The following is a 25,266-nucleotide window of genomic DNA, read 5'->3' as shown; positions in this document are numbered from 1 at the left end:
CCTCAAATTGACCCGACGGATATTGATCTTATTCATGATAAATATGAATGAAAAATAACTTTCCGTTATGAAGATATGATCACTAGTTGATTTTCACAAAATGGCGCCTGGATGACGTCACGATAACTTTGAGTCTTTGAAAAGTCACGCAGTTCTAAGTTAGACTAAGATCTATCATCATTGAAAGTTTCATGACAATGGCTTTATTCAGTCTTGAGATATCCTGCGAACAAAATCGAGGAAGAATAATAGGAAGAAGAAGAATAATAAGAAAAATCTTGACGAAATCAATAGGTGATACGTAGACTTCGTTACGTATCACCTAATGATACGTATCACTTAATGATTCCTTCAAAATTTGCAATTTCAACTTTCGATTGAAAATTCCGACATGATCCCAACATCTGATTAAAAAACAAAGTACACCGTTTTTATAGCCCATGGTCTCAGCTATAACATACCCCAATTTGGGAGAAAACAGAGGACACATAAGATAGATAGTGCTCATAGATGAATGCCATGTAGATTCATGATGTGAACGAAATTCACCTTCCATAGACATAACACGCAAATGACGAAAATTCTGACATGTGGCCTTTAATTGAATTTTGTACTATGATGACCTCATTAAAATGAAACTTAGTGAAAAGTGATCTTGTAGAGAATTGCCTATTCTACAGCATATCGACATTTCAAAGAGAATCGATGAATATTGAGAGAAATACACTACATTTTCCACAAATACAATGACGTCATAATATGCAATTTTGTATTTTTGACTTCCAAGGCCATTATGATGCCGTCAAGATGTACTTAATGGCCAAATAAGATATGAAATCATACCTCCGACTCATACTCTATCTAAATATGAAAAAAAAATTGGCAATCCCTATTCATCCCAATGGACTTTTTATAGGCATGTTTTTGCCCATATATGCAATGTATTACAAAAATCGCGCGTACGGACGGTTATCTTGAACGGACGCTCATTCCGTTTTTAATAGTGATAAAGAGCTAAACATGGTATCAAATTTTCCGGAAAAATATGAGGAATATTCGGTCAAAAGCTTTTGCGGAGAAATTATTTTTCGTTCGGCCGTGACGAACGAAAACGTCCAAAAATGCGTGTTTTGCGTGATTTTTTATGAAATGCTTATAATGGCCTGAAACGTATGCAAAAAAAATTTAAGACGATTTTGAGCAATTTAAAATTTTACGCGCGCATTAACGCGCGCGCCTACGCGTACGCGCATTTTTGCGCGCATTTATTGACCTCAAATTGACCCGACGGATATTGATCTTATTCATGATAAATATGAATGAAAAATAACTTTCCGTTATGAAGATATGATCACTAGTTGATTTTCACAAAATGGCGCCTGGATGACGTCACGATAACTTTGAGTCTTTGAAAAGTCACGCAGTTCTAAGTTAGACTAAGATCTATCATCATTGAAAGTTTCATGACAATGGCTTTATTCAGTCTTGAGATATCCTGCGAACAAAATCGAGGAAGAATAATAGGAAGAAGAAGAATAATAAGAAAAATCTTGACGAAATCAATAGGTGATACGTAGACTTCGTTACGTATCACCTAACTAGACTTTAATTCGTCACTTAGACGAATTAGGTGATACGTATGATAATGGTTTACATAACGAATAATGCATTACACGATATATTATTTTATAAAATGCTTTTCCTATTATGATCTATCCATATTTCAAGTTTAAATTGCGTCCCCTTGATCAGGGATCTAGGGAAGATAGATTGAAACAATATATGACCTTTGACCCTGTACAGTAACCAGATACACCTTTGACTCTAATTTACATCATGAAGAACCTATTTTGACGATTTTATCTTATTCAAAGAAATGAAAATGTAATTGATAAATGATTATCATCATTATGATAATGATGATCATAATGATAATGAAGATGATCATGATCATGAGCGTGATCCTGATACCTTATTGAAAAAATGACGGGTGATTTAGATAGCATATAGTCTCAGCTACAACATCATCAAAAATCAACAAAATCCAAGCAGGATTTACGGCGATATTGCTCGCAAAAGACAGAAATGTAGAATCCAGATTTGAGGAAAAGTCATCTCCCATAGGGATTAGACACAAAAAGTAATCGTTTAAGTGAAAACAGAGTAATAATGAAGCAAATAGTTTATTACATTATTTGCGTATCTACGTGTTTTAATAATCAAAGGAGATGGTACAGTGAAAGGTCAAAAAGAAAAAAAAAAGTAAAGGGGAAAAAAATGGTTGGAGACGCCCAGACTCGAACCAGGGACCTCGAGGATAGAAGTCAAGTGCGTTAACGATATACCAAAACAATTCACATAGCGATTACACGTAAACGGAAAATGGGATTCTCAAATCCCACTTTGCAAGTGCAATATGAGCATGATCCCGGCATCTGATCAAAAAATAAAAGGCACATTAGAGATAGCTTATTGTCTCCACTACAACATACTCGAAGCTCAGCGTAAACAAAGATAAAACAACAGAGATATTGCTCGCGAAAGACGGAAATGTAGAATCCAGTTTTGAGAAATAGTCATGTCCCATAGACAATACACGCAAAATGTGAAAAACTGACATGCCTCCTTTAATCGCAAAAATACGCCATGATACCTTTGTCAAACTGGAAAGATGTGGACACTGCATTTGTAGAATATTATCTCAGCTAGAACATATCGAAATTTAGGAGAAAAATAATCTATATTTACAGAAATACAATCAATTTTCCAAAAATATGCAAACGTCATAATATGCAAATTGAAATTTTGAGTTCGGAGGCCATTATGATGACATTATGAATTAATTGAGGGTCAAATGAGACATTAAATCATATTTCCAACTCATAATCTATCAACATATGAAAACATATTGGGAGGTCCTATCTATTCTGAAGAGTTACAATGAATTTTGTATAGGCATGTTTTTGCCCATGTATTGTGGATAAAGATAACGCAGATCCGCGCGCGCTGTCAACTTTGGCGGACGCTCATTGCGTTATTAAAAGATGAACAAGTTATCAAAATGCTTGGAAAAATGTGCCAAATATGATGATAAAGAAAATTGGGCTATTCTATGTTGCAAAATGCTAGTACGCGCAAAAAACGCGCGCGCATGCGCGTGAGAGCGATTTTTATCAAATGCTCTAAATGGCCTGAAACGTATGCAAAACAAATTTGGGATGATTTAGAGCGTTTTAAATTTTTGCGCGCGCGTAAACGCGCGGACGAGCGCGCACGCGCGCATTTGAGGACGTTTTTTGACCTGAAATTGACCGGACGGATATTGATCTTAATCATGATATTTATGAATGAGAAATAACTTTCCGTTATGAAGATATGATCATAAGTTGATTTTCACAAGATGGCGCCTAGATGACGTCACGATGATGTTGAGTTTATGAAAAGTCACGCAGTTCTAAGTTGGACTAAGATCTATCATCATGGCAAGTTTCATGATAATGGCTTTAGCCATTCTTGAGATATCCTGCGAACAAAATTGAGGAAGAATAATAATAATTTCTTCTATACAGACACAAAATAAATACTAGACTTTAATTCGTCACTTAGACGAATTAGGTGATACGTATGATACGTATGATACGTATACGTATGATCATGGATCTAGGGAAGATAGATTGAAACAATATATGACCTTTGACCCTGTGCAGTAACCAGTTACACATTTGACTCTAATTTACATCATGAAGAACACCTTTTGACGATTTTTATCTTATTCAAAGAAATGAAAATGTAATTGATAAATGATTATCATCATTAAGATAATGATGATCATGATCATCATGATCATGATCATGAGCGCGATCATGACATCTTATTGAAAAAATGAGGGTTGGTTTAGATAGCATATAGTCTCAGCTACAACATACTCAAAAATTAACAAAATCCAAGCCGAAATAACGGCGATATTGCTCGCAAAAGACAGGAATGTAGACTCCAGATTTTAGAAAAAGTCATCTCCCATAGGGATTACACGCAAAAAGTAATGGATTAAGTGAAAATAGGGTAATAATAAAGTAAAAAGGGTTATTTATGACATTATTTGCGAATCTACGTGTTTAAATATTCAAAGGAGATGGTACAGTGAAGGTCAAAAGGAAAAAAAAGTGGAAAAAAAAGTGTTGGAGACACCCGGACTCAAACCAGGGATCTCGAGGTTGGAAGTCAAGTGCGTTACCGATATACCAAAACATCTCCCATAGCGATTACACGTAAACGGGAAATGGAATTCAGAAATCCTACTTTGCAAGTGAAATATGAGCATGATCCCGGCATCTAATCGAAAAATAATAGTCACACTTTTGATAGCTCATTGTCTCAGCTACAGCATATCCAAAGCTCAGCGAAAGCGAAGCTAAAACAACGGAGATTTTGCTCGCGAAAGACAGGAGCGTAGAATCCAGTTTTGAGAAAAAGTCATGTCCCATAGAGAATACACGCAAAATGCGAAAAATTGACATGCCTCCTTTAATCGCAAAAACACACCATGATACTTTTGTCAAAAATAAAAATTGTGAATACTACATTTGTAGAAAATTGTCTCAGCTAGAACATATCAAAATTAAAAAGAAAATTGATCCATATTTACAGAGATACAATCAATTTTCCAAAAATATGCTGACGTCATAATATGCAAATTAAAATTTTGAGTTTGGAGGCCATTATGATGACGTCATGAGTTAATTGAGGATAAAATGAGTCATGAAATCATATCTCCGACTCATAATCTATCCAAATATGAAAAAATATTAGGAGTTTCCATCTATTCTAAAGAGTTACAATGAATTTTATATAGGCATGTTTTTGCCCATGCATTGTGGATAAAGATAACGCAAATCCGCGCGTGCTGTCAACTTTGACGGACGCTCATTGCGTTAATAAAAGGTGAACAAATTATCAAAATGCTTGGAAAAATGTACCGAATATGATGACAGAAAAAAATCGGCGATTCTATGTTGCAAAATGCCAGTACGCGCGAAAACGCGCGCGCATGCGCGTGTGCGTAATTGTTTTATCAAATGCTCCATATGGCCTGAAACGTATGCAAAAAAAATTTGGGATGATTTGGAGCATTTTAAATTTTTGCGCGCGCGTAAACGCGCGGACGAACGCGCACGCGCGCATTTGCGCACTTTTATTGACCTCAACTTGACCGGACGGATATTTATCTTAATCGTGATAATTATGAATGAGAAATACTTTTCCGTTATGAAGATATGATCATTAGTTGATTTTCACAAAATGGCGCCTGGATGACGTCACGATAATTTTGACTCTCTAAAAAGTCACGCAGTTCTAAGTTAGACTAAGATCTATCATCATGGTAAGTTTCATGATAATGGCTTTATTCAGTCTTGAGATATCCTGCGAACAAATTCGAGGAAGAATAATAATAAATAAATAAATAAATAATAATAAAAATCTTGACGAAATCAAAAGGTGATACGTCTACGTACGTATCACCTAACTAGACTTTAATTCGTCACTTAGACGATTTAGGTGATACGTATGATATTGGTTTACATAACGAAGAATAAATTTAATACACGATAGCATATTTTTTTATAAAATACTTATCCCATGATGATCTATCCATATGTCAAGTTTAAATTGTGTCGATCCCTTGATCATTATGGATCTAGGGAAGATAGATTGTAACAATATATGACCATTGACTCTATGCAGTAACCGGTTACACCTTTGACTCTAATTTACATCATGAAGAACACATTTTGACGAATTTATCTTATTCAAAGAAATGAAAATGTAATTGATAAATGACTATCATCATTATGATAATGATGATCATGATGATAATGAAGATGATCATGATCATGAGCGTGAGCCTGATATCTTATTGAAAAATGAGGGGTGATTTAGATAGCATATAGTCTCAGCTACAACATCCTCAAAATCAACAAATTCCAAGCAGGAATAACGGCGATATTGCTCGCAAAAGACAGAAATGTAGAATCAAGATTTGAGGAAAAGTAATCTCCCATAGGGATTACACACAAAAAGTAATGGTTTAAGTGAAAAAAAGGGAAATAATAAAGTAAATAGGGTTGTTTATTACATTATTTGCGGATCTAAGTGTTTTAATAATCAAAGGAGATGGTACAGTGAAAAGTCAAAAAGAAAAAAAAAGTAAAGAAAAAAAATGGTTAGAGACGCCCGGACTCGAACCAGGGATCTCGAGGTTGGAAGTCTAGTGCGTTACCGATATACCAAAACATTTCCCATAGAAATTACACGTAAACGGGAAATCGAATGCTCAAATCTTACTTTGGAAGTGAAATATGAGAATAATCCCGGCATCTGATCGAAACATGACAGGCACACGTGTGATAGATTATTGTCTCAGCTACAACATATCCGAAGCTCATTAAAAACAAAGCTAAAACAACGGAGATATTGCTCGCGAAAGACGGAAATGTAGAATCCGGTTTTGAGAAATAGTCATGTGCCATAGACAATACACGCAAAATGTGAAAAATTGACATGCCTCCTTTAATCGCAAAAATACGACATGATACCTTTGTCAAACTGGACAATTGTTGACACTGCATTTGTAGAAAATTATCTCAGCTAGAACATATCAAAATTTGCAAGAAAAAAAAATCAATATTTACAGAGATACAATCAATTGTCCAAAAATATGCAAACGTCATACTATCAAAATTTAAATTTTGAGTTCGGAGGCCATTATGATGACGTCATGACTTAATTGAGGGTCAAATGAGACATGAAATCATATCTCCGACCCATAATCTATCTAAATATGAACAAATATTGGGAGTTCCTATCTATTCTGAAGAGTTACAAAGAATTTTGTATAGGCATGTTTTTGCTCATGTATTGTGGATAAAGAAAACGCAGGTCAGCGCGCGCTGTCAACTTTGACGGTCGCTCATTGCGTTATTAAAAGGTTAACAAGTTATCAAAATGCTTGGAAAAATGTGCCAAATATCATGATAGAGAAAATTCGGCGATTCTATGTTGCAAAATGCTAGTACGCGCAAAAAACGCGCGCGCATGCGCGTGAGCATAATTTTTTGTCAAATGCTCCATATGGCCTAAAACGTATGCAAAAAAAATTTGGGATGATTTAGAGCATTTTAAATTTTTGCGAGCGCGTAAACGCGCGGATGAACGCGCACGCGCGCATTTACGCACGTTTATTGACCTGAAATTGACCGGAAGGATATTGATCTTAATCATGGTAATTATGAATGAGAAATACTTTTCCGTTATGAAGATATGATCATAAGTTGATTTTTACAAAATGGCGCCTGGATGACGTCACGATGACTTTGAGTCTTTGAAAAGTCACGCAGTTCTAAGTTAGACTAAGATCTATCATCATGGCAAGTTTCATGATAATGGCTTTAGCCATTCTTGAGATATCCTGCGAACAAAATTGAGGAAGAATAATAATAATTTCTTGTATATACAGACACAAAATAAATAGACTTTAATTCGTCACTTTGACGAATTAGGTGATACGTATGCTAATGGTTTACATAATAAAGAATGCATTACACGATATCATATTATTTCATGAAATGCTTCATCCATTAAGATCTATCCATATGTCAAGTTTAAATTGTGTCCCCTTGATCATTATGGATCTAGGGAAGATAGATTGAAAAAATATGACCATTGACCCTGTGCAGTAACCAGTTACACCTTTGACTCTAATTTACATCATGAAGATAACATTTTGACGATTTTATCTTATTCAAAGAAATGAAAATGTAATTGATAAATGATTATCATCATTATGATAATGATGATCATGATGATCATGATGAAGATCATAATCATGAGCGGGATCCTGACATCTTATTGACAAAATGAGGGGTGATTTAGATAGCACATAGTCTTAGCTACAGCATACTCAAAAATCAACAAAATCCAAGCAGAAATAACGGCGATATTGCTCGCAAAAGACAGGAATGTAGAATCCAGATTTGAGAAAAAATTATCTCCCACAGGGATTACACGCAAAAAGTAATGGATAAAGTGAAAATAGGGAAACAATAAAGTAAATAGGGTTGTTTATTACATTATTTGCGATTCTACGTGTTCGAATAATTAAAGGAGATGGTACAGTGAAAGGTCAACAAGAAAAAAAAAAGTTCAGAATTTTTTTGGGGGAGACACCCGGACTCGAACCCGGGATCTCAAGGTCGGAAGTCAAGTGCGTTACCGATATACCAAAACATTTCCCATAGCGATTACACGTAAACGAAAATGGAATTCTAAAATCCCACTTTGCAAGTAAAATATGAGCATGATCCCGGCATATGATCGAAAAATGAAGTACACATTGGAGATAGCTCATTGTCTTAGCTACAACATACTCGAAGCTCACCGAAAAAAAAGTCAAAACAACGGAGATGTTGCTCGCGAAAGACGGAAATGTAGAATGCAGTTTTGAGAAATAGTCATGTCCCATAGACAATACACGCAAAATGTGAAAAATTGACATGCCTCCTTTAATTGCAAAAATACGCCATGATACCTTTGTCAAACAGGAAAATTGTGTACACTATATTTGTAGGAAATTATCTCAGCTACAACATATCAAAATTTTGAAGAAAATTGATCCATATTTACAGAGATACAATCAATTTTCCAAAAATATGCAAACGTCATAATATGCAAATTTAAATTTTGAGTTCGGAGGCCATTATGATGACATCATGAGTTAATTGAGGATCAAATGAGACATGAAATCATATCTCCAACTCATGATCTATCAACATATGAAAACATATTGGGAGTTCATATCTATTCTGAAGAGTTATTATGAATTTTGTATAGGTATGTTTTTGCCCATATATTGTGGATAAAGATAACGCAGATTTGACGGACTTTGACGGACGCTCATTGCGTTATTAAAAGGTAAACAAATTATCAAAATGCTTGGAAAAATGTGCCAAATGCGCTGAAATAGAAAATTTGGCAATTCTATGTTACAAAATGCTAGTGCGCACAAAAAACGCGCGCGCATGCGCGTGTGCATGATTTTTTGTCAAATGCTCCATATGGCCTGAAACGTATCCAAAAAAAATTTGAGATGATTTAGAGCATTTTTAATTTTTGCGCGCGCGTAAACGCGCGGACGAACGCGCCCGCGCGCATTTGCGCACGTTTATTGACCTGAAATTGACCGGACAAATATTGATCTTATTCATGATAAATATGAATGAAAAATTACTTTCCGTTATGAAGATATGATCATAAGTTGATTTTCACAAAATGGCGCCTAGATGACGTCATAATGACTTTGAGTCTTTGAAAAGTCACGCAGTTCTAAGTCAGACTAAGATCTATCATCATGGCAAGTTTCATGATAATGGCTTTATTCAGTCTTGAGATATCCTGCGAACAAATTCGAGGAAGAATAATAATAAATAAATAAATAAATAAATAATAATACAAATCTTGACGAAATCAAAAGGTGATACGTCTACGTACGTATCACCTAACTAGACTTTAATTCGTCACTTAGACGAATTAGGTGATACGTATGATAATGGTTTAAACAACGAATAATGTATTACACGATACATTATTTTATAAAATGCTTCTCCCATTAGGATCTTTCTATATGTCAAGTTTAAATTGTGTCCCCTTGATCATCATGGATCTCGGGAAGATAGATTGAAACAATATATGACCGTTGACCCTGTACAATAACCAGTTACACCTTCGACTCTAATTTACATTATGAAGAACATATTTTACGATTTAATCTTATTCAAAGAAATGAAAATGTAATTGTTAAAGGATTATTATCATTATGATAATGATCATGATCATGAGCGTGATCCTGAAATCTAATTAAAAAAATGAGGAATGATTTAGATAGCATATTGTCTCAGCTACAACATACTAAAAAAATCTAATAAATCCAAGCAGAAATAATGCCGATATTGCTCGCAAAAGACAGGCATGTAGAATCCAGATTTGAAAAAAGTCATCTCCCATGAGGATTACACGCAAAAAGTAATGGATTAAGTGGAAAAAAGGGTAATAATAAGGTAAATACGGTTGTTTATTACATTATTTGCGAATCTATGTGTTTTAATAATCAAAGGAGATGGTACAGTGAAAGGTCAAAAAGAAAAATAAAGTAAATAAAAAAAATGGTTAGAGACGCCCGGACTCGAACCAGGGATCTCGAGGTTGGAAGTCTAGTGCGTTACCGATATACCAAAACATTTCCCATAGAAATTACACGTAAACGGGAAATCGAATGCTCAAATCTTACTTTGGAAGTGAAATATGAGAATAATCCCGGCATCTGATCGAAACATGAAAGGCACACGTGTGATAGATTATTATCTCAGCTACAACATATTCGAAGCTCAGCAAAAACTAAGCTACTACAACGGAGATTTTGCTCGCAAAAGACAGGAATGTAGAATCCAGTTTTGAGAAAAAGTCATGTCCCATAGAGAATACACGCAAAATGTGCAAAATCGACATTCCTCCTTTAATCGCAAAAATACGCGATGGTGTCTTTGTCAAAATGAAAAACTACGGGTATAGCATTGGTAGAAAATTGTCTCAGCTACAACATATCAAAATTTGGAAGAAAAACGATCAATATCTACAGAGATACAATCAATTTTCCAAAAATATGCTGACGTCATAATATGCAAATTAAAATTTTGAGTTTGGAGGCCATTATGATGACGTCATGGGTTAATTGAGGGTCAAATGAGACATGAAATCATATTTCCGACTCATAATCTATCTAATTATGAAAGAATATTGGGAGTTCATATCTATTCTGAAGAGTTAAAAAGATTTTTGTATAGGCATGTTTTTGCTCATGTATTGTGGATAAAGATAACGCAGGTCCGCGCGCGCTGTCAACTTCGACGGACGCTCATTGCGTTATTAAAGGGTTAACAAGTTATCAAAATGCTTGGAAAAATGTGCCAAATATGATGATAGAGAAATTTCGGCGATTCTAGGTTGCAAAACGCTAGTACGCGCAAAAAACGCGCGCGCATGCGCGTGAGCATATTTTTTTGTCAAATGCTCCATATGGCCTGAAACGTATGCAAAAAAAATTTGGGATGATTTAGAGCATTTTTAATTTTTGCGCGCGCGTAAACGCGCGGACAAACGTGCACGCGCGCATTTGCGCACGTTAATTGACTTGAAATTGACCGGACGGATATTGATCTTAATCGTGATAATTATGAATGAGATATAACTTTCCGTTATGAAGATATGATCATAAGTTGATTTTCACAAAATGGCGCCTGGATGACGTCACGATGACTTTGAGTTTTTGAAAAGTCACGCAGTTCTAAGTTAGGCTAAGATCTATCATCATGGCAAGTTTCATGATAATGGCTTTAGCCATTCTTGAGATATCCTGCGAACAAATTTGAGGAAGAATAATAATAATTTCTTCTATACAGACACAAAATAAATACTAGACTTTAATTCGTCACTTAGACGAATTAGGTGATACGTATGATAATGGTTTACATAACGAATAATGCATTACACGATATATTATTTTGTAAAATGCTTCTCCCATTTATATGCTTCTCCCATTATGATCTATTCATATGTCAAGATTAAATTGTGTCTCCTTGATCATCATGGATCTAGGGAAGATAGATTGAAACAATATATGACCTTTGCCCCTGTGCAGTAACCAGTTACACATTTGACTCTAATTTACATCATGAAGAACACCTTTTGACGATTTTATCTTATTCAAAGAAATGAAAATGTAATTGATAAATGATTATCATCATTATGATAATGATGATCATGATGATAATGATCATGATCATGAGCGCGATCATGACATCTTATTGAAAAAATGAGGGTTGATTTAGATAGCATATAGTCTCAGCTACAACTTACTCAAAAGTCAACAAAATCCAAGCAGAAATAACGGCGATATTGCTCGCAAAAGACAGGAATGTAGACTCCAGATTTGAGAAAAAGTCATCTCCCATAGAGATTACACGCAAAAAGTAATGGATTAAGTGAAAATAGGGTAATAATAAAGTAAAAAGGGTTGTTTGTGACATTATTTGCGATTCTACGTGTTTTAATAATCAAAGGAGATGGTACAGTGAAGGTCAAAAGGAAAAAAAAGTGAAGAAAAAAATTGTTGGAGACACCCGGACTCGAACCAGGGATCTCGAGATTGGAAGTCAAGTGCGTTACCGATATACCAAAACATTTCCCATAGCGATTACACGTAAACGGGAAATGGAATTCTGAAATCCTACTTTGCAAGTGAAATATGAGCATGATCCCGGCATCTAATCGAAAAATAAAGGGCGCACTTGTGATAGCTCATTGTCTCAGCTACAACATATCCGAAGTTCAGCGAAAACGAAGCTAAAACAACAGAGATTTTGCTCGCGAAAGACAGGAGTGTAGAATCCAGTTTTGAGAAAAAGTCATGTCCCATAGAGAATACACGTAAAATGTGAAAAATTGACATGCCTTCTTTAATTGCAAAATTACGCCATGATGCCTTTGTCAAAATGGAAAATTGTGGATTATTTATTTGTAGAAAATTGTCTCAGGTAGAACATATCAAAATTTAAAAGAAAATCAATCAATATTTACAGAGATACAATCAATTTTCCAAAATTATGCTGACGTCATAATATGCAAATTGAAATTTTGAGTTTGGAGGCCATTATGATGACGTTATGAGTTAATTGAGGGTCAAATGAGACATGAAATCATATCTCCAACTTATAACCTATCTAAATATGAAAAAATATTGGGAGTTTCTATCTATTCTGAAGAGTTACAAAGAATTTTGTATAGACATGTTTTTGCTCATGTATTGTGGATAAAGATAACGCAGGTCCGCGCGCGCTGTCAACTTTGACGGACGCTCATTGCGTTATTAAAAGGTGAACAAGTTATCAAAATGCTTGGAAAGATGTACCAAATATGATGATAGAGAACATTCGGCGATTCTATGTTGCAAAATGCTAGTACGCGCAAAAAACGCGCGCGCATGCGCGTTTGCGTGATTTTTTGTCAAATGCTCCATATGGCCTGAAACGTATGCAAAAAAAATTTGGGATGATTTGGAGCATTTTAATTTTTTTCGCGCGCGTAAACGCGCGTACGAACGCGCACGCGCGCATTTGCGCACGTTTATTGATCTGAAATTGACCGGATGGATATTGATCTTCTTCCTGATAAATATGAATGAAAAATTCCTTTCCGTTATGAAGATATGATCACAAGTTTATTTTCACAAAATGGCGCCTGGATGACGTCACGATAATTTTGAGTCTTTGAAAAGTCACGCAGTTCTAAGTTAGACTAAGATCTATCATCATGGCAAGTTTCATGATAATGGCTTTATTCAGTCTTGAGATATCCTACGAACAAATTCGAGGAAGAATAATAATAAATAAATAAATAAATAAATAAATAATAAAAATCTTGACGAAATCAAAAGGTGATACGTCTACGTACGTATCACCTAACTAGATTTTAATTCGTCACTTAGACGAATTAGGTGATACGTATGATAATGGTTTACAAAACGAATAATGCATTACACGATATATTATTTTATAAAATGCTTCTCCCATTTATATGCTTCTCCCATTATGATCTATCCATATGTCAAGATTAAATTGTGTCTCCTTGCTCATCATGGATCTAGGGAAGATAGATTGAAACAATATATGACCTTTGACCCTGTGCAGTAACCAGTCACACATTTGACTCTAATTTACATCATGAAGAACACCTTTTGACGATTTTATCTTATTCAAAGAAATGAAAATGTAGTTGATAAATGATTATCATCATTATGATAATGATGATCATGATGATAATGATCATGATCATGATCATGAGCGCGATCCTGACATCTTATTGAAAAAATAAGGATTGATTTAGATAGCATATAGTCTAAGCTACAACATACTAAAAAATCAACAAAATCTAAGCCGAAATAACGGCGATATTGCTCGCAAAAGACAGGAATGTAGTATCCAGATTTGAGAAAAAGTATTCTCCCATAGGGATTACACGCAAAAAGTAATGGATTAAGTGATAATAGGGTAATAACAAAGTGAAAAGGGTTGTTTATGACATTATTTTTCGATTTAACGTGTTTAAATAATCAAAGGAGATGGTACAGTGAAAGGTCAAAAGGAAAAAAAAGTGAAGAAAAAAATTGTTGGAGACACCCGGACTTGAACCAGGGATCTCGAGGTTGGAAGTGCGTTACTGATATACCAAAACATCTCCCATAGCGATAACACGTAAACGGGAAATGGAATTCTGAAGTCCTACTTTGCAAGTGAAATATGAGCATGATCCCGGCATATGATGGGAAAATAAGGTGCATACTGGAGATAGCCTTTTGTCTCAGCTACAACATACCCGAAGCTCAGCAAAAACAAAGCTAAAACAACCGAGATATTGCTCGCGAAAGAGGGAAATGTAGAATCCAGTTTTGAGAAATAGTCATGTGCCGTAGACAATACACGCAAAATGTGAAAAATTGACATGCCTCCTTTAATCGCAAAAATACGACATGATACCTTTGTCAAACTGGAAAATTGTGGACACTGCATTTGTAGAAAATTATCTCATCTAGAACATATCAAAATTTGCAAGAAAAACGATCAATATTTACAGAGATATAATCAATTGTCCAAAAAAATGCAAACGTCATACTATCAAAATTTTAATTTTTAGTTCGGAGGTCATTATGATGACGTCATGAGTTAATTGAGGGTCAAATGAGACATGAAATCATATCTCCGACCCATAATCTATCTAAATATGAAAAATATCGGGAGTTCCTATCTATTCTGAAGAGTTCCAAAGAATTTTGTATAGGCATGTTTTTGCTCATGTATTGTGGATAAAGAAAACGCAGGTCCGCGCGCGCTGTCAACTTTGACGGACGCTCATTGCGTTATTAAAAGGTTAACAAGTTATCAAAATGCTTGGAAAAATGTGCCAAATATGATGATAGAGAAAATTCGGCGATTCTATGTTGCAAAATGCTAGTACGCGCAAAAAACGCGCGCGCATGCGCGTGAGCATAATTTTTTGTCAAATGCTCCATATGGCCTAAAACGTATGCGAAAAAAATTTGGGATGATTTAGAGCATTTTTAATTTTTGCGCGCGCGTAAACGCGCGGACGAACGTGCACGCGCGCATTTGCGCACGTTTATTGACCTGAAATTGACCGGACGGATATTGATCTTAATCGTGATAATTATGAATGAGAAATACTTTTCCGTTATGAAGATATGATCATAAGTTGATTTTCACAAAATGGCGCCTGGATGACGTCACGATGATTTTGAGTTTTTGAAAAGTCAGGCAGTTCTAAGTTAGGCTAAGATCTATCATCATGGCAAGTTTCATGATAATGGCTTTAGCCATTCTTGAGATATCCTGCGAACAAAATTGAGGAAGAATAATAATAATTTCTTCTATACAGACACAAAATAAATACTAGACTTTAATTCGTCACTTTGACGAATTAGGTGATACGTAATTATGCTCATGTAACATAATGAAGAACGCATTTTCACGATTTCATCTTTTGTTATAAAATACTTCTCCCATTTATGGTCTATCTTTGAGTCAAGTTTCAACTGTGTAGGGCAGAGGGAGACAGAGCAATAGAATAAGAGGGAGGCAAGGCAAGAGAGAGAGAGAGAGGGAGAGGGTGAAAGAGTAGAGAGAGAGGGGCAGAGGGTGAAAGAGTAGAGAGAGATATAGATAGATGCAGAGACAGACCAAAAAAGGGAGCGGGGCAGAACATGAAACCAAGTAACACATTAATCCATTGCAAATTAAGAAACTGAAAAATCTTTAAATTGTTTTCCACCTCACATCCATATTCTGGACCCTTCAGAACATTCAAAGAAGATAAGACGATAGGTTTTTACCTCTTTTCTACAAAAGGAACATACATTTGACTGTGTTAATCCAAAAAGATACAGTTTATCATTACAAAATATGATATTATGTAAAAGTTTATACTGAAATTCCCTGGTGACCATGATTAAGAGTGGTATAGCACCCCCTTCAGGTATTTGATAGAGATTGTAGAATCAGGATTTCAGAAAATAGTCGCCTAACACGCAAACTAAGAAAATTCTGACATGTCCGCTTCAATTGAATTTTTCACTATAATGATGTTATCAAAATGATAAATGATGTTCAACATTCTTGTAGATAATTTTCTTAGCTACACCGTATCAAAATTTGGGAGAACATAGAGCACAAATAAGCTAGATAGTGCTCAAAGATCAACGTCATGTAGATTCATGATGTGAACGAAATTCACCTTACATAGGCATAACACGCAAATTGAGAAAATTCTGACATGTGGCCTTTAATTGAATTTTGTACTATGATGACATCAATGAAATAAAAAGCAGTGTGTATTTATTTTGTAGGCAATTGCCGCAGCTACAAGATACCGCAATTCGGAAGAAAATCAGTCAATATTATGAGAAATACACTAAATTGTCCATAAATATAATGACGTCATAATATGCAATTTTGTTTTTTGACTTCGAAGGCCATTGTGATGACGTCAAGATGCATTTAATGGCCAAATGAGATATGAAATCATATCTCTGACTCATACTCTATCTAAATATGAAAAAAAACTTGGCAGTCCTTGTTCATCCCAATGGACTTTTTATAGGCATGTTTTTGCCCATATATGCTATGTAATATATGAGCTCGCGCGCACGGATATTTATATTGAACGGACGCTCATTCCGTTATTAATAGTGATAAAGAGATGAACATGGTGTCAAAATGCTTGGAAAAATGTGTCAAACACGATGACAGGGAAATGCGCCGATAATATGTTGCAAAATGCCAGAACGTGCAAAAAACGCGCGCGCATGCGCGTTTGAGTGATTTTTTGTCAAATGCTCCATATGGCTTGAAACGTATGCAAAAAAATTTAGGAATGATTTGGAGCATTTTCAATTTTTGCGCGCACGTAAACGCGCGCACAGACGCGTACGCGCGGATTTGCGCACGTTTTTTAATCTTAAATTGACCGGTAGGATATTGATCTTATTCATGATAAATATGAATGAAAAATTACTTTTCGTTATGAAGATATGATCATAAGTTGATTTTCACAAAATGGCGCCTAGATGACGTCACGAAAACGTTGAGTCTTTGAAATGTCATGCAGTTCTAAGTTAGACTAACATCTATCATCATTGAAAGTTTCATGACAATGGCTTTTGCCATTCTTGAGATATCCTGCGAACAAAATTGAGGAAGAATAATAATAATTTCTTCTATACAGACACAAAATAAATACTAGACTTTAATTCGTCACTTAGACGAATTAGGTGATACGTATGATAATGGTTTACATAACGAATAATGCATTACACGATATATTATTTTGTAAAATGCTTCTCCCATTTATATGCTTCTCCCATTATGATCTATTCATATGTCAAGATTAAATTGTGTCTCCTTGATCATCATGGATCTAGGGAAGATAGATTGAAACAATATATGACCTTTGACCCTGTGCAGTAACCAGTTACACATTTGACTCTAATTTACATCATGAAGAACACCTTTTGACGATTTTATCTTATTCAAAGAAATGAAAATGTAATTGATAAATGATTATCATCATTATGATAATGATGATCATGATGATAATGATCATGATCATGAGCGCGATCATGACATCTTATTGAAAAAATGAGGGTTGATTTAGATAGCATATAGTCTCAGCTACAACTTACTCAAAAGTCAACAAAATCCAAGCAGAAATAACGGCGATATTGCTCGCAAAAGACAAGAATGTAGACTCCAGATTTGAGAAAAAGTCATCTCCCATAGAGATTACACGCAAAAAGTAATGGATTAAGTGAAAATAGGGTAATAATAAAGTAAAAAGGGTTGTTTGTGACATTATTTGCGATTCTACGTGTTTTAATAATCAAAGGAGATGGTACAGTGAAGGTCAAAAGGAAAAAAAAGTGAAGAAAAAAATTGTTGGAGACACCCGGACTCGAACCAGGGATCTCGAGATTGGAAGTCAAGTGCGTTACCGATATACCAAAACATTTCCCATAGCGATTACACGTAAACGGGAAATGGAATTCTGAAATCCTACTTTGCAAGTGAAATATGAGCATGATCCCGGCATCTAATCGAAAAATAAAGGGCGCACTTGTGATAGCTCATTGTCTCAGCTACAACATATCCGAAGTTCAGCGAAAACGAAGCTAAAACAACAGAGATTTTGCTCGCGAAAGACAGGAGTGTAGAATCCAGTTTTGAGAAAAAGTCATGTCCCATAGAGAATACACGTAAAATGTGAAAAATTGACATGCCTTCTTTAATTGCAAAATTACGCCATGATGCCTTTGTCAAAATGGAAAATTGTGGATTATTTATTTGTAGAAAATTGTCTCAGGTAGAACATATCAAAATTTAAAAGAAAATCAATCAATATTTACAGAGATACAATCAATTTTCCAAAATTATGCTGACGTCATAATATGCAAATTGAAATTTTGAGTTTGGAGGCCATTATGATGACGTTATGAGTTAATTGAGGGTCAAATGAGACATGAAATCATATTTCCAACTTATAACCTATCTAAATATGAAAAAATATTGGGAGTTTCTATCTATTCTGAAGAGTTACAAAGAATTTTGTATAGACATGTTTTTGCTCATGTATTGTGGATAAAGATAACGCAGGTCCGCGCGCGCTGTCAACTTTGACGGACGCTCATTGCGTTATTAAAAGGTGAACAAGTTATCAAAATGCTTGGAAAGATGTACCAAATATGATGATAGAGAACATTCGGCGATTCTATGTTGCAAAATGCTAGTACGCGCAAAAAACGCGCGCGCATGCGCGTTTGCGTGATTTTTTGTCAAATGCTCCATATGGCCTGAAACGTATGCAAAAAAAATTTGGGATGATTTAGAGCATTTTAATTTTTTTCGCGCGCGTAAACGCGCGTACGAACGCGCACGCGCGCATTTGCGCACGTTTATTGATCTGAAATTGACCGGATGGATATTGATCTTCTTCCTGATAAATATGAATGAAAAATTCCTTTCCGTTATGAAGATATGATCATAAGTTTATTTTCACAAAATGGCGCCTGGATGACGTCACGATAATTTTGAGTCTTTGAAAAGTCACGCAGTTCTAAGTTAGACTAAGATCTATCATCATGGCAAGTTTCATGATAATGGCTTTATTCAGTCTTGAGATATCCTGCGAACAAATTCGAGGAAGAATAATAATAAATAAATAAATAAATAAATAAATAATAAAAATCTTGACGAAATCAAAAGGTGATACGTCTACGTACGTATCACCTAACTAGACTTTAATTCGTCACTTAGACGAATTAGGTGATACGTATGATAATGGTTTACATAACGAATAATGCATTACACGATATATTATTTTGCTTCTCCCATTCATATGCTTCTCCCATTATGATCTATTCATATGTCAAGATTAAATTGTGTCTCCTTGATCATCATGGATCTAGGGAAGATAGATTGAAACAATATATGACCTTTGACCCTGTGCAGTAACCAGTTACACATTTGACTCTAATTTACATCATGAAGAACACCTTTTGACGATTTTATCTTATTCAAAGAAATGAAAATGTAATTGATAAATGATTAGCATCATTATGATAATGATGATCGTGATGATCATGATCATGATCATGAGCACGATCATGACATCTTATTGAAAAAATGAGGGTTGATTTAGATAGCATATAGTCTCAGCTACAACATACTCAAAAATCAACAAAATCCAAGCCGAAATAACGGCGATATTGCTCGCCAAAGACAGGAATGTAGACTCCAGATTTGAGAAAAAGTCATTTCCCATAGGGATTACACGCAAAAAGTAATGGATTAAGTGAAAATAGGGTAATAATAAAGTAAAAAGGGTTATTTATGACATTATTTGCGAATCTACGTGTTTAAATAATCAAAGGAGATGGTACAGTGAAGGTCAAAAGGAAAAAAAAAGTGAAAAAAAAGTGTTGGAGACACCCGGACTCGAACCAGGGATCTCGAGGTTGGAAGTCAAGTGCGTTACCGATATACCAAAACATCTCCCATAGCGATTACACGTAAACGGGAAATGGAATTCAGAAATCACACTTTGCAAGTGAAATATGAGCATGATCCCGGCATCTAATCGAAAAATAAAGGGCACACTTTTGATAGCTCATTGTCTCAGCTACAACATATCCGAAGCTCAGCGAAGACGAAGCTAAAACAACGGAGATTTTGATCGCGAAAGACAGGAGTGTAGAATCCAGTTTTGAGAAAAAGTCATGTCCCATAGAGAATACACGCAAAATGCGAACAATTGACATGCCTCCTTTAATTGCAAAAATACACCATGATACTTTTGTCAAAAATAAAAATTGTGAATATTACATTTGTAGAAAATTGTCTCAGCTAGAACTTATCAAAATTAAAAAAAGAAAATTAATCCATATTTACAGAGATACAATCAATTTTCCAAAAATATGCTGACGTCATAATATGCAAATTAAAAATTTGAGTTTGGAGGCCATTATGATGACGTCATGAGTTAATTGAGGATCAAATGAGACATGAAATCATATCTCCGACTCATAATCTATCCAAATATGAAAAAATATTAGGAGTTTCTATCTATTCTAAAGAGTTACAATGACTTTTATATAGGCATGTTTTTGCCCATGTATTGTAGATAAAGATAACGCAAATCCACGCGTGCTGTCAACTTTGACGGACGCTCATTGCGTTAATAAAAGGTGAACAAGTTATCAAAATGCTTGGAAAAATGTACCAAATATAATGACAGAAAAAATTCGGCGATTCTATATTGCAAAATGCCAGTACGCGCGAAAACGCGCGCGCATGCGCGTGTGCGTAATTTTTTTATCAAATGCTCCATATGGCCTGAAACGGATGTAAAAAAAAATTGGGATGATTTGGAGCATTTTAATTTTTTTCGCGCGCGTAAACGCGCGGACATAAGCGTACGCGCATTTTTGCGCGCATTTATTGACTTGAAATTGACCGGACGGATATTGAGTTTAATCATGATAAATATGAATGAAAAATGGCTTTCCTTTATGAAGATATGATCATAAGTTGATTTTCACAAAATGGCGCCTGGATGACGTCACGATGACCTTGACTGTCTGAAAAGTCACACAGTTCTAAGTTAGACTAAGATCTATCATCATTGAAAGTTTCATGATAATGGCTTTATTCAGTCTTGAGATATCCTGCGAACAAATTCGAGGAAGAATAATAAAAATAAATAATAATAATAATAATAACTAGACTTTAATTCGTCACTTAGACGAATTAGGTGATACGTATGATAATGGTCTACATAACGAATAATGCATTACACGATATATTATTTTGTAAAATGCTCCTCCCATTCATATGCTTCTCCCATTATGATCTATTCATATGTCAAGATTAAATTGTGTCTCCTTGATCATCATGGATCTAGGGAAGATAGATTGAAACAATATATGACCTTTGACCCTGTGCAGTAACCAGTTACACATTTGACTCTAATTTACATCATGAAGAACACCTTTTGACGATTTTTATCTTATTCAAAGAAATGAAAATGTAATTGATAAATGATTATCATCATTAAGATAATGATGATCATGATGATCATGATCATGATCATGAGCGCGATCATGACATCTTATTGAAAAAAATGAGGGTTGATTTAGATAGCATATAGTCTCAGCTACAACATACTCAAAAATCAACAAAATCCAAGCCGAAATAACGGCGATATTGCTCGCCAAAGACAGGAATGTAGACTCCAGATTTTAGAAAAAGTCATCTCCCATAGGGATTACACGCAAAAAGTAATGGATTAAGTGAAAATAGAGTAATAATAAAGTAAAAAGGGTTATTTATGACATTATTTGCGAATCTACGTGTTTAAATAATCAAAGGAGATGGTACAGTGAAGGTCAAAAGGAAAAAAAAGTGAGAAAAAAAAGTGTTGGAGACACCCGGACTCAAACCAGGGATCTCGAGGTTGGAAGTCAAGTGCGTTACCGATATACCAAAACATCTCCCATAGCGATTACACGTAAACGGGAAATGGAATTCAAAAATCCTACTTTGCAAGTGAAATATGAGCATGATCCCGGCATCTAATCGAAAAATAAAAGGCACACTTTTGATAGCTCATTGTCTCAGCTACAACATACTCGAATCTCAGCGTAAACAAAGCCAAAACAACGGAGATATTGCTCGCGAAAGACAAGAATGTAGAATCCACTTTTGAGAAAAAGTCATGTCCCATAGAGAATGCACGCAAAATGTAAAAAATTGACATGCCTCAATTAATTGCAAGATTACGCCATGATGCCTTTGTCAAAATGAAAAAGTGTGGACACTGCATTTGTAGAAAATTGTCTCAGCTAGAACATACCAAAATTTGAAACAAAATCAATCAATATTTACAGAGATACAATCAGTTTTCCAAAAAAATGCTTACGTCATAATGTGCAAATTAAAATTTTGAGTTCGGAGGCCATTATGATGACGTCATGATTTAATTGAGGGTCAAATGAGACATGAAATCATATCTCCGACTCATAATCTATCTGAATATGAAAAAAATATTGGGAGTTCCTATCTATTCTAAAGAGTTAAAATGAATTTTGTATATGCATGATTTTGCCCATATATTGTGGATAAAGATAGCGCAGATCCGCGCGCGCTGTCAACTTTGGCGGACGCTCATTGCGTTATTAAAAGATGAACAAGTTATCAAAATGCTTGGAAAAATGTGCCAAATATGATGATAAAGAAAATTCGGCGATTCTATGTTGCAAAATGCTAGTACGCGCAAAACACGCGCGCGCATGCGCGTGAGCGGGACTTTTTATCAAATGCTCTATATGGCCTGAAACGTATGCAAAAAAAATTTGGGATGATTTAGAGCATTTTAAATTTTTGCGCGCGCGTAAACGCGCGGACGAGCGCGCACGCGCGCCTTTGCGCACGTTTTTTGACCTGAAATTGACCGGACGGATATTGATCTTAATCGTGATAATTATGAATGAGAAATACTTTTCCGTTATGAAGATATGATCATTAGTTGATTTTCACAAAATGGCGCCTGGATGACGTCACGATAATTTTGAGTCTTTGAAAAGTCACGCAGTTCTAAGTTAGACTAAGATCTATCATTATTGAAAGATTCATAACAATGGCTTCATTCAGTCTTGAGATATCCTGCGAACAAATTCGAGGAAGAATAATAATAAATAATAAATAAATAAATAATAATAAAAATCTTGACGAAATCAAAAGGTGATACGTAGACTTCGTTACGTATCACCTAATAAATAACAATCTTGACGAAATCAAAAGGTGATACGTTGACTTCGTTACGTATCACCTAATGATTCCTTCAAAATTTGCAATTTCAACTTTCGATCGAAAATTTTAACATGATCCCAACATCTGATTAAAAAACAAAGTCACCCTTTTTTGTAGCCCATGGTCTCAGCTATAACATACCCCAATTTGGGAGAAAACAGAGCACACATAAGATAGATAGTGCTCATAGATGAATGCCATGTAGATTCATGATGTGAACGAAATTCACCTTCCATAGACATAACACGCAAATGACGAAAATTCTGACATGTGGCCTTTAATTGAATTTTGTACTATGATGACCTCATTAAAATGAAACTTAGTGAAAAGTGATCTTGTAGAGAATTGCCTTATCTACAACATATCGACATTTCAAAGAGAATCGATGAATATTGAGAGAAATACACTACATTTTCCATAAATACAATGACGTCATAATATGCAATTTTGTATTTTTGACTTCCAAGGCCATTATGATGACGTTAAGATGTACTTAATGGCCAAATGAGATATGAAATCATACCTCCGACTCATACTCTATCTAAATATGACAAAAAAATTGGTAATCCCTATTCATCCCAATGGACTTTTCATAGGCATGTTTTTGCCCATATATGCAATGTATTACAAAAATCGCGCGTACGGACGGTTATCTTGAACAGACGCTCATTCCGTTTTTAATAGTGATAAAGAGATAAACTTGGTATCAAATTGTTCGGAAAATTATGAGGAATATCCTGTCAAAAGTTTTTGCGGAGGAATTATTTTTCGTTCGGCCGTGACGAACGAAAACGCGCAAAAATGCGTGTTTTGCGCGATTTTTTATGAATGCTTATAATGGCCTGAAACGTATGCAAAAAACATTTAAGACGATTTTGAGCAATTTAAAATTTTACGCGCGCATTTTTGCGCGCGCCTACGCGTACGCGCATTTTTGCGCGCATTTATTGAACTCAAATTAACCCGACGGATATTGATCTTAATCTTGATAAATATGAATGTAAAATTACTTTCCGTTATGAAGATATGATCATTAGTTGATTTTTACAAAATGGCGCCTGGATGACGTCACGATGACTTTGAGTCTTTGAAAAGTCACGCAGTTCTAAGTTAGACTAAGATCTATCATCATTGAAAGATTCATAACAATGGCTTCATTCAGTCTTGAGATATCCTGCGAACAAATTCGAGGAAGAATAATAATAAATAATAATAATAATAAATAAATAACAATCTTGACGAAATCAAAAGGTGATACGTTGACTTCGTTACGTATCACCTAACTAGACTTTAATTCGTCACTTAGACGAATTAGGTGATACGCATTTTCACGATTTCATCTTCCGTTATGAAAGACTCCTCCCCTCATGGTCTATAGATGAGTCAAGTTTTAACTGTGTAGGGCGGGGAGGCCGTAGAGCAAGAGAATAAGAGGGAGGCAATTATAGGCAAGTGAGAGAGAGAGGATCGAGAGGGTCAACGAGTAGAGAGAGAGAGCGAGATGCAGAGACAGCCCATGCAATTAAGAGGATAACAATTTAATAGAGAAGAGAAGGGAAACAGCTAGAGCAAGCGAGAGGATCGAGGGAGAGAAATGCAATTGAGAACAATGCCTTTAATATTTTTAGAATTTCTTGAATCCTGATCAGGAAAGTGTTGCCGATAATTCAAAAAACGATAATGTTTATGAATACGATGATGACGATATTAATAATAATGATGACCATGA

Source organism: Strongylocentrotus purpuratus, unplaced genomic scaffold (assembly GCF_000002235.5).
Source record: "Strongylocentrotus purpuratus isolate Spur 01 unplaced genomic scaffold, Spur_5.0 spur5_contig_804, whole genome shotgun sequence".
Classification (NCBI taxonomy): domain Eukaryota; kingdom Metazoa; phylum Echinodermata; class Echinoidea; order Camarodonta; family Strongylocentrotidae; genus Strongylocentrotus; species Strongylocentrotus purpuratus.
The sequence above is the reverse complement of the archived record's forward strand: the minus strand, read 5'-3'. Positions refer to the sequence as shown.